Source organism: Pavona decussata, unplaced genomic scaffold (genome assembly GCF_977016875.1).
Source record: "Pavona decussata unplaced genomic scaffold, jaPavDecu1.1 SCAFFOLD_64, whole genome shotgun sequence".
NCBI classification, from domain to species: Eukaryota; Metazoa; Cnidaria; class Anthozoa; order Scleractinia; family Agariciidae; genus Pavona; species Pavona decussata.
The window spans coordinates 3,631,444-3,642,022 of NW_028145484.1; the positions used below are offsets into that span (position 1 = coordinate 3,631,444).

Sequence of the window (10,579 nt, forward strand, 5' to 3'; positions counted from 1 at the left end):
TTCAAAATTAATTTAAAGAATTTATTTTACTTTAAGTAATCAGCGCGCGGGAAGTCAACAGAGCCCAGAGTAAAATCTGCGCCAGGAAATAGGATTCAAACCTAGTGACTTCAAAATTAACTCAACGAATTTATTTTACTTTAGGTAATCAGCGCGCTAGAAGTCAATAGAGCCCAGAGTAAAATCTGCGCCATGAATGGGATTCAAACCCAGTGACTTCAAAATTAACCTTCAGGAATTTATCTTACTTTAGGTAATCAGCGCGTTAGAAGTCAATAGAGCCCAGAGTAAAATCTGCGCTATGAATGGTATTTAAACCCAGTGACTTCAAAATTAACCTTCAGGAATTTATCTTACTTTAGGTAATCAGCGCGCTAGAAGTCAATAGAGCCCAGAGTAAAATCTGCGCCATGAAAGCGATTCAAACCCAATGACTTCAAAATTAACTTAAGGAATTTATTTTACTTTAGGTAATCAGCGCGCTCGAAGTCAATAGAGCCCGGAGTAAAATCTGCGCCATGATTGGGATTCAAACCCAGTGACTTCAAAATTAACTTAAATAAGTTATTTTACTTTAGGTAATCAGCCGGCGGGAGGTCAATAGAGCCCAGAGTAAAATCTGCGCCATGAATGGGATTCAAACCCAGAAACTTCAAAACTAACTTAAATAATTTATTTTACTTTAGGTAATAAGCGCGCTCGAAGTCAACAGAGCCCAGAGTAAAATCTGCGCAATGAATGGGATTCCAACCCGATGACTTCAAAATTAACTTAAGGAATTTATTTTACTTTACTTACTAGTTAAGTAATCAGCGCGCTGGAAGTCAACAGAGCCCAGAGTAAAATCTGCGCCATGAATGGGATTCAAACCCTGCAGTGACTTCAAAATTAACTTAAGGAATTTATTTTACTTTAGTTAAGTAATCAGCGCGCTCGAAGTCAAAAGAGCCCGGAGTAAAATCTGCGCCAAGAAATGGGATTCAAACCCAATGACTTCAACATTAAGTTAAATAATTTATTTTACTCTAGGTTATCAGCGCGCTGGAAGTCAATAGAGCCCAGAGTAAAATCTGCGCCATGAATGGATTCAAACCCAATGACTTCAACATTAAGTGTAGAGAATTTATTTTACTCTAGGTAATCAGCCGGCGGGAGGTCAATAGAGCCCAGAGTAAAATCTACGCCATGAATGGGATTCGAACCCAGTGACTTCAAAATTAACTTAAGGAATTTATTTTACTTTAGGTAATAAGCCGGCGGGAGGTCAATAGAGCCCGGAGTAAAATCTGCGCCATGAATGGGATTCGAACCCAGTGACTTCAAAATTAACTTAAGGAATTTATTTTACTCTAGGTAATCAGCCGGCGGGAGGTCAATAGAGCCCAGAGTAAAATCTGCGCCATGAATGGGATTCGAACCCGGTGACTTCAAAATTAACTTAAGGAATTTATTTTACTCTAGGTAATCAGCCGGCGGGAGGTCAATAGAGCCCAGAGTAAAATCTACGCCATGAATGGATTCAAACCCAATGACTTCAACATTAAGTGTAGAGAATTTATTTTACTCTAGGTAATCAGCCGGCGGGAGGTCAATAGAGCCCAGAGTAAAATCTACGCCATGAATGGGATTCGAACCCAGTGACTTCAAAATTAACTTAAGGAATTTATTTTACTTTAGGTAATCAGCCGGCGGGAGGTCAATAGAGCCCAGAGTAAAATCTGCGCCATGAATGGGATTCGAACCCAGTGACTTCAAAATTAACTTAAGGAATTTATTTTACTCTAGGTAATCAGCCGGCGGGAGGTCAATAGAGCCCAGAGTAAAATCTGCGCCATGAATGGGATTCGAACCCAGTGACTTCAAAATTAACTTAAGGAATTTATTTTACTCTAGGTAATCAGCCGGCGGGAGGTCAATAGAGCCCAGAGTAAAATCTGCGCCATGAATGGGATTCGAACCCAATGACTTCAACATTAAGTCTAGAGAATTTATTTTACTTTAGGTAATCAGTGTGCGGGAAGTCAACAGAGCCCAGAGTAAAATCTGCGCCATGCATGGGATTCAAACCCAATGACTTCAACATTAACTGTAGAGAATTTATTTTTCTTTAAGTAATCAGCGCGGGGGAAGTCAATAGAGCCCAGAGTAAAATCTGCGCCATGAATGGGATTCAAACCCAATGACAGACTTCAAAAAGGAATATTGATCTTACTTTCGAGAACCTTCTCGGAGGAAGTCAGCAGTGACTAGCTAGATGAAGTCAGGTTTCACTAATTTTGTCCTACGAGTTGATGTTTTCAGCTAAACCGTTTTCAGCGTGCCAACATGCGGAAGGAATATCCACAGCCCTAATGAAAAGAGATCGTAAGGTAAACCTTCTTAAAAGACTTCACGTTCAATGGAATTACATGGAAGAAAGACGGCGGTATCATGTCAAACAGTGTTGAGTCACTTTATCAGATTTTTTTTCTGAAAAGCGAAGATTCTCAGTTGGAAATCGAATTATCTTAAGAGCAGTTGAATTTGTATTCTCAAATAAAAAAAATTGTCAGGGTTGTTTTATTTTCCCTCTCAAAGCTACTAACATTATTCCCTGTTAAGCGATGTTTTTTTCAGTGGATTCCTTATCCTTAACCTGGTGATGCAGCTCACTGGTTCCACATCATTACCATCAGTGGCATGAAGACGTGATGAGTTTTCGCCGTAGAAGTCAGCCAACGGTGGTGTTGTGAAGGTAGCGCAGCTCAGTCTTATCAACAGAACACTACATCTACTGTCCTGTCAGCCTCTGCAGGCTTTGCTTCCTCACTGTGTGCAAGGAATAAGAGACAAGCCCAATTTGTACAGGTGACCCGCCAACGATCTACTTCTGAGGATTTAAAGAGCAGTGGAAAAGGACCATGTTTGCAGTAACCAATCAGCATACTCTTCGTCTGAATAAGAGTCTGGCGTCCGCTGACAGAAGGTTAGGAATTGTAGATCCGTTCTGTATTTTAAAACTTGGATTTATGAACTGAGTGGGATTCATACCAGTTAACTTTGTCCCCTACCCAACGTTGACTCTGAAGAATTTTATTTGGTAAAAAAGATGAAGACACGTTTGCAATTTCTTTTCAGTTGACTTATCCAGTAGCCTGCCCAAGAACTGACAAAAAAAATTAATTTGTAGAACCCAAGCTAAGTAGATGTTCCCTGCTAGAGACCTCTGCTAGCAGGGGAAAGCTGATGCAATGAAGAAATGCTCAGTACTGTCTCCCACATATTAATAGTAGTTCTGCAGATTAACTTCCATTTCTATTTAACTTTGGGATTTAATTTGTCGGTCAGTACTCGAATCTCGGTCTTTACGGTGGCCACTCTGCTGATAAACCTCGTTTCCACTCCCTACCGACGTCGCATCGCAGTTTTTTTCTTTTTTAGAAAAAATACGCAAATGAATTGCTTTTTTGTAAAAGTGGATCGCGGTGAAACAAACATTTAGTAAAGCAACCAACAAGCCAACATATTTTTGTGAAAGTGAAATATTATTCACAATCAGATTACTTGGTTTCTTGTGACTTACTGTTCTGTTGTTCCCTTCATGTTATAGTGCATACTTTAGACGGCGCTTCAGATACACACAGACTCAACATTGGTCGACTTTCAGTATTGAGAATTAAGGACCCCAGGCCGACTAAATGGATCTACTGACACCCCTGATTAAGGCAGGTGTCTAAAGGTATAGGCATGCATTAAACATTTTTAATTTTCAGATCTGATAAGTAATTAATTGTTTCCTGGAATAACATTTGTGTCAAGATGTTGAATCAGACAAGTAGAATATACAGAATCATTAAGGAAGTATATAATTTATTTATTACAACTTTATTTATGCATATTTAATGTGGGGGAGTGTACGTTCCCAAACAACCACGGGTTTCTAAAATCACCTATCTGCCAACTCCACCCTTTTCAAGAAACAAAAAATCAAACGGTTAAGCTAGGATCGAATAGCATTATATATATATGGCCCAGCAAACTCGAAATCACTTTCAAAAGTAGTTTAGAGTTTTCTTCTCATGTCAATTAACCCAAATCACTTGTTTTGTTTTCTTCAGGTTCACAGTGCCTTCTGGCTTCCTACTACTAATCTAGCTTAGTTTCCATTGTTTCCAGCGAGGGTAAGCTATTGTATTGAAAGCTGATTTAAATACTAATCCACAATTAAAAGTTAATTGAGGTTTTCATCTTGTTCATTTAAAGTGGTTTTGAAGGCCAATTCTAAGCTTAATACTAATGTTTCCCCTACCATAACATGAGTAAATATGGGTATGCTGTTTTTCAGACTAAAGTATTGAATGACACAACTACAAAAACAAACAGGTTTAATTTGTACACTAAAACTGCACAAAATATTAATATATAAACTACAGGTAATACAAATAAACAAAGAAAACTGTTGTTTAAAAATCATATCCTCTCTAGGACCATTAAGTCTTTGATTTCATAACTTATTAAAATGCATATGCCATAGATTCTAATTTTTGTCAAATTCAAATATTAGGTTCAGATCATGCTCTCAGATGATGTGCGTGTTCATTTTATCATGGTGCCTATCCTGCTCATTATCTTCGACTGTCATTGGCTGGCTTGCAGTGCTAACTTTTACAAAATGGTAAGCTATACGTGACATGAGGTAGTAGTGGTACATCGTCAATGATCAACACCGTCATCATTTAGTATAAATTTAATAAGCTTGACCTGGTGAAACGCTGAACAAGGATCAGTGTGCCATTGGAGCCCCAAGGCGGCTTCAAAATTTATGATTGATCTTTCTGCAATTAGAATTGAAGTGTAATCAGTAATGAGATTGTATTTTTGTTTCTGGATTTCATTACTCTTACATGTGAAGTTGATACTGCATCCACGAACTCAAAACATGACACAAACTCTAGATTTGACGATGATTCCATGGCGACAAGGGGTGCAATCTTATCTTTGCCTGCCTTGAAACAATGAATTGTTCAGAATAATCTGTGGATACATGAACTTGCAACTAATTTTTGCATTTTTGTCATTTGTTTTCAGTGCACAGAAGCTACTTCATTCAGCATGGGAGAACAATTTCAACTAGCTCCCACAAAAGTCGAGATTGTCCTATTGTAATGTAGGCATCTGTTCCAAATCAAAAAGGTAACCATCCTACGTAACGTAAAATTTCAATTCTTATAAGTGATAGGAAATCAAGATCTAGAAAACCAAGGAGTACCTTTGGAATAACTATGCCGCAAATTCCAGGCTCTCCTAAATAAATTATATTTTAAATAAAATGACTGAAAGCACAAAAAATTGTACCCTGTGTTAACCTAAAGATTTATTTGGGATTTTAGTTGAAATTATGCAGCAAATTGCATTGCTTCATTTCAAATGTGAGAAACTCAAAACCTCTTCCCTGCTATAATTGTAGAAAGCTATGGTTCACAGGTACTTAGAAAATCACGTTCTTCAATTTAAAAAAAAGAGTCATTTCACATTTCACAAAACAAAAAACATCCCACATAATACTCCCATCCTTAAAGTTAATTTTATTAATTTCCAGTGTAAGGACTTAGCACTCAAGACTGCAGGATAGCAAGAAGCTGTTTCCACCATCACATTTGGATAGTAAAAAGACTGTTACACTGCCGAGGAAAAAGAATGGGACTGGCCAATAAGATGTCTCCAAAAAGATGTCTTTAGGTTTATAATAAAATATTATTGTAATTTTATCTAACTTAATTAAATATAACCCTTTTACTCCCCAAAACAATTAGAATAAATCTCAAACAGTTTTGAGTCCGGGGATAAAATGTGATCGTTCTACTATGGGCTACAAAAAAAGTTGCAATTTGTTTGTTAAGATTTTTCAATAACTGAATGGCATGGTAACATTTCCTTACTTTTGAAACAAGGTGTTTTGGGGAGTAAAGAGGTGAGCAATTTCCAAGTTAATGGTGATGGAAGTTTTAGTACTTTGAAATGAATTGTGGAAGTAAGAAGATGAAATTCGGGTACAGCAAAGCAAAAGAAGATTTGTTAGTGACCACCTTTGCAACGATTATTATACAGACAACCTAATTATCTGTACTCCAGTCACTATTCAGAGACGCAAAATATTTAGCAAATTAAAAAAATGTATGATCAATAGCCAAATGCATTCACTGCTTGTCTCATTTACCAAAGAAGATAAAAGATTGGGTGTTTAAGTCATTTCCAAAATTGAATTTAAATTTGTGCATCAGATTGCCTGTGCTTCAAGGAGATGCCGGTTTACCCTACTCACCCCTCCCCCACCCATATCCTGGACTGTTTATAAACATGAGATCATTGCATGAAGTCATGTAAACATCATTATAGCTGCTCCTTATAGTTCCATCATAAGCTTATGTACATGAGATCATTATTTTATTTTAATTTTCTCACAATCATGTGGTCATAATCCCTCACCTCCTTATTGCCAGTGGATTACTTCAAATGGGTGATGCCGCTCTTTCATGCGTCAGACAATTCTACAGTTATTGTTATTGGAACAATTTGACCAACTGTTTTTACATCTTTATAGATATTAGGAAAATATGGGAGGCTTCTAGATCTTGTGACTGAAGGGCTTTAGTGCAGAAAGGCCTTATCATCATCATATTCATGTGTTTTAATGTACTTCAAAGGCCATTTTGCTCTAACAGCCTTTCACTCACATAACCTGAATTTAAACACAGGTAAACTTGAAACTACTGAGATGGTTCCTCAAAACAGACTCTAATCGAGCTGGCATTATTCATATTTTTTAATTCATTAATTTTAGTCCCTCACAATTGCACTCAAAACAGGAAGATGTTCATAGCCTCCTCCCTTGGCATTTTCTTGAGGTATTCGCAATCGAAATGCTTCGATCAGAACTTGTAGAAGATAATTTGGCGAAGTACTTGTAACTCGTTGATTATTAGACTAGCTTTGACTGCATAAGGTTACCTGGATTATGTTTTTTTTGCACATCAAATTAAACTAAATTGTTTTGGTCATCAGCCACTTTTTAGTTTGTTTTAATCATGTTAAGGTGCGGTTGCTAACAAAGGTTTTACACTGAACCTCACAGAGTCAAAGCTCAATTTTTTTTAATAGCAGTAAGTTATAGTTATAGCTCAATAGTTGTCAAATTGAAAATATTCGGTTTGGATGTATTTTTGAGAAAGGTTTTTAAAAAAAGCACAATTGTACAACATTTTTGTCTGCAAAGGTATGAAAAGTATTGACCTCAGTCCTACTCTCCAGTTGGTAGTTATTTCTCTGTAAGAACAATGCATTTTGCTCATGCAATTTTTTATTGGCACGCAATGTTTTTAGTGATGCCTTAAAAACCCATTTAATTTTCCTCATTTTTAATAATCACAATAATTGATCTTGCACCTATGACCCCGTTGAACATTTCTACAAGCTTAGAAAACATTTTTCTTCACTCTTTCAAACATCTTGATTTAAAGGTACCACTTGAACAAAGCATCGTGTTAGAGTAAGATTGTTGACATTGTTTCATGACCAGAAATTTGTTATGGTGTTCGCTGTAGGTATGGATTAGTCGTGTATTAAATAACTTTTAATTAAGTGTTTCTATGATGAAGACCAAGGTATGTTGAAGGCAATATGTTTTTGGTTATTAAATTCTCGTTGAAGAGGAAGGGAACATTTGTGTATAATTATAAAAATAGCGCATTTCTAAACTAGGGTTTCTTTACTTGCTATTGTTTCAATCTACTGATAGGAAAAGACTTCCAAAAATTCGCAGTTTTCAGATATTTTCCCGCCTTTAAATTCAAATTCAAATTCTGATTTGAGGTATGAGTGAAATAAAGTTTTGGATAGATGTTTAGGGGCCTTGGAACACCTGAATTCTTCTTAATTTGCTTTTAATCTGAGCTGATCCTAAAATAACCAAATAACCATAACAAAGCAACAAACTAACCCAGGAGAGGTTCTAGGTGTTCCAAGCCTTAAATACTTGCAAACCAAGCTTTCTTTTTTTTGGTGGCTAAAAGTTTTACAAGGAGCTTCAGTGCAAGACAAATGTACACTGTGAGATTGGGGTAAGAAGTTAAGATCAGGATTGAGAGTTAGTGTCAGTAGGTTAAGAGTTAGAGGTTAGTCTTAGAGTTAGTAAAGTTAGGGTTAGGGCTAGGAATTGTCAGGATTCAGGGTTAGAATTAGGGTTTATTAGTTGTCATGACATGAAGCTAGTGTTGCTAGGTTTAGATAGCTGTCAGCGCAGTGTGCTTTGATCTCATACTGAGTTCCCTGAATTGCTTTGGAACATCAATTGAAGAAATGACCGTGGTCATAGATCAAATTCAGTTATTCTAGCAGTGATTTTAAGGCTTTAATTTATCCTGAAGTATTAGCTGAATCTGGAGCTATAAAATCAACAAAATTGCTGGAACTTAAACCTTTTGTGGAAATTCTCATCGTTTGAAACAAATTTAAAGATGCGATATAAAACAAACTCGGGAGAATATCAGTTTCATGATTATATAACCTGACATACTGCCTTCATCATCAGTTATAAAAATTAGCCAAAGTTCTTTTAAAGAAATTTGATATCATTCATTAATAAAAATAATTTTACTGGCCTTAGAATGCAAGCAAGTCATCTTCTTTTTCTAATTTACTTAGAACAAGCCTAAAGAAACTGGGTGGGGGAGATTGCTCAAATAACTCCCATTTTTTGCAGAATTGTACAATTACTAAGTTTCGGTTTGCTTGTAGGATCTTTGGAAAAAAACGGCAACTGCCCACAGGCTTACCACTGCTTGTAAACATATCGTATAAATAAGACATAATAAATGTAACTTGTCTTGGCAGACCTAAAATGAAATGGCAATGACAGACCTTTAATAATTTACCCCACAGGAGCTCGGTATGGAGTAAATGGACTCTTGTCTACCATTTGTTCTGTTTAAAATGTTATAAATTATGTATGTTTGCAGAATAAAGTTATCTTCTTTAGAATACGTAGTTTGTTAATATCAGTCTTAATTTTTAAGAGGTACTTCATAAATACAGTCTAGATAAAACACTGGTTATATAGTGATGTGAAAGATGAGACAAAATAAACAAGACGTTCATTGTTATGAAATAATTGTAATTTTTGCACTTGAGATTTGCCTTGAAATTCTTTTAGATTTAATCATATCCAAACTGCATAGTTATGTGTTTTTATACCAAATAAAGATGATGATGAAGCTCATTTTGTGTTTCATTTCTTTGCCTGCATGGTACAATGAGCAAGCAGTATGGCCTGTATTTTCTTACTGGTAAATTTTTCTCTCTGAACCTTGGTTCAAGCAAGGTGGTTCTAACTTTTATGGCTCAGTAGACATGCTTAAGCTTTCAGTGTTTTGGCCAGGGTTGGGGGGACCCCATATAAAGTGGCAAGGATGATTGCCGTACCTTTTAGGGGTTAACATTCGTGGTTTGGTATCCCTTAGGTTGCTTACATCTAAAATAACTTCCATCAGAGGTATGGTGGTACCTTTTAGGGTACTGAGCCAAAAAATATGAGAAGAAGTTGATGTCAGTCAACTGATTTGGTACCTCTTAGGGCAAAAAAATTGTTTCGACCACGCCCACATAACAGAATTCTGGTAGCTTTTAGGGGTTCCTTTCAAAATTTCCAATGATCACCCCCATCACTTTTATATGGGAGTCCCCCCATCATCCCCGGGTGTTTTCAATTGGTGATTCCTTCCTCTTTTGGATTTGGGTTATGCTGAGAATGAAAGGGTTGCCAGTGATACTAGCTACTGTGGATCGATATTTGTCTACTGTAGCTTGTACTTTTAAGTAATTTTACTACTTAAAATTATGCTTGAGTACTTGTGTATAGCAAATACTAACTAATTTTTGTTAGTATTTCCTGTACACATGCAAGTACTCAATCATAACTTTACTAATATCATAATTTAATTACCAAAAGTGTTAATAAATAAAGGAAGATTGATTAATTGTAATACATGTATTTTGCGATATCTGTTATTTCGTGCGTATAGGGGAAGAATGTGACAAATAAAGAAAATTTCCAGCTTTTCTGCAATAAAACTAGACAAGTGTGATTTTTTATCAATGTACGTGGTACGTGTTGAATGATAAAACAATTAATTATCCTGCTCAATCTTGCGGGTCGTTAATTTACTTTATTTAATTTAATCCTTACCCGACCCAGAGTGGATTCGTCGGTTCCTTTGACACACCATGATCCGAGTGATCTTGGATCAAAGATCCGGATTCGGATTTTCCCAAAGAAACGGACCCTTAAAGCGCACACTGCCGCATGGCTTTACTGACCGTTGTGAGCTGTTGTTGAAAGGCGGAATGGATCGGCTGGTTCGTGACAACAAAACAAGGCCATTGTTGCTCGTTAGTATAGGTTCGACTGTGAGTATGCTGTTTCGTTTGGCTGCTCTTCCGCAGTCTCCCATGCACTCATTTTGCAGGGTAAAAACGCCTGCATCGCGAGGTCAGCTACGGTTGATGGTGGTCGATGGTGGGTTGCCTGTGGTGAGGTTCCTGGAGA

The 10,579-nt window shown here is 36.7% G+C and overlaps 2 long non-coding RNA genes across 2 annotated transcripts; one reads left to right on the forward strand and one right to left on the reverse strand.

The window, feature by feature from the left end:
- Positions 1 to 4,312: 4,312 nt before the first annotated feature.
- On the forward strand, positions 4,313 to 5,997 carry LOC146478522 (uncharacterized). The gene is made up of 3 exons (XR_014865137.1): positions 4,313 to 4,654; positions 5,068 to 5,172; positions 5,579 to 5,997. It is a non-coding gene; the product is annotated as an uncharacterized LOC146478522 (long non-coding RNA).
- Positions 5,998 to 7,228: 1,231 nt separating this feature from the next.
- On the reverse strand, positions 7,229 to 10,558 carry LOC146478523 (uncharacterized). The gene is made up of 3 exons (XR_014865136.1): positions 10,225 to 10,558; positions 8,511 to 9,374; positions 7,229 to 8,440 (listed from the first exon to the last, which is right to left on the reverse strand). It is a non-coding gene; the product is annotated as an uncharacterized LOC146478523 (long non-coding RNA).
- Between the last annotated feature and the right edge of the window lie 21 nt (positions 10,559 to 10,579).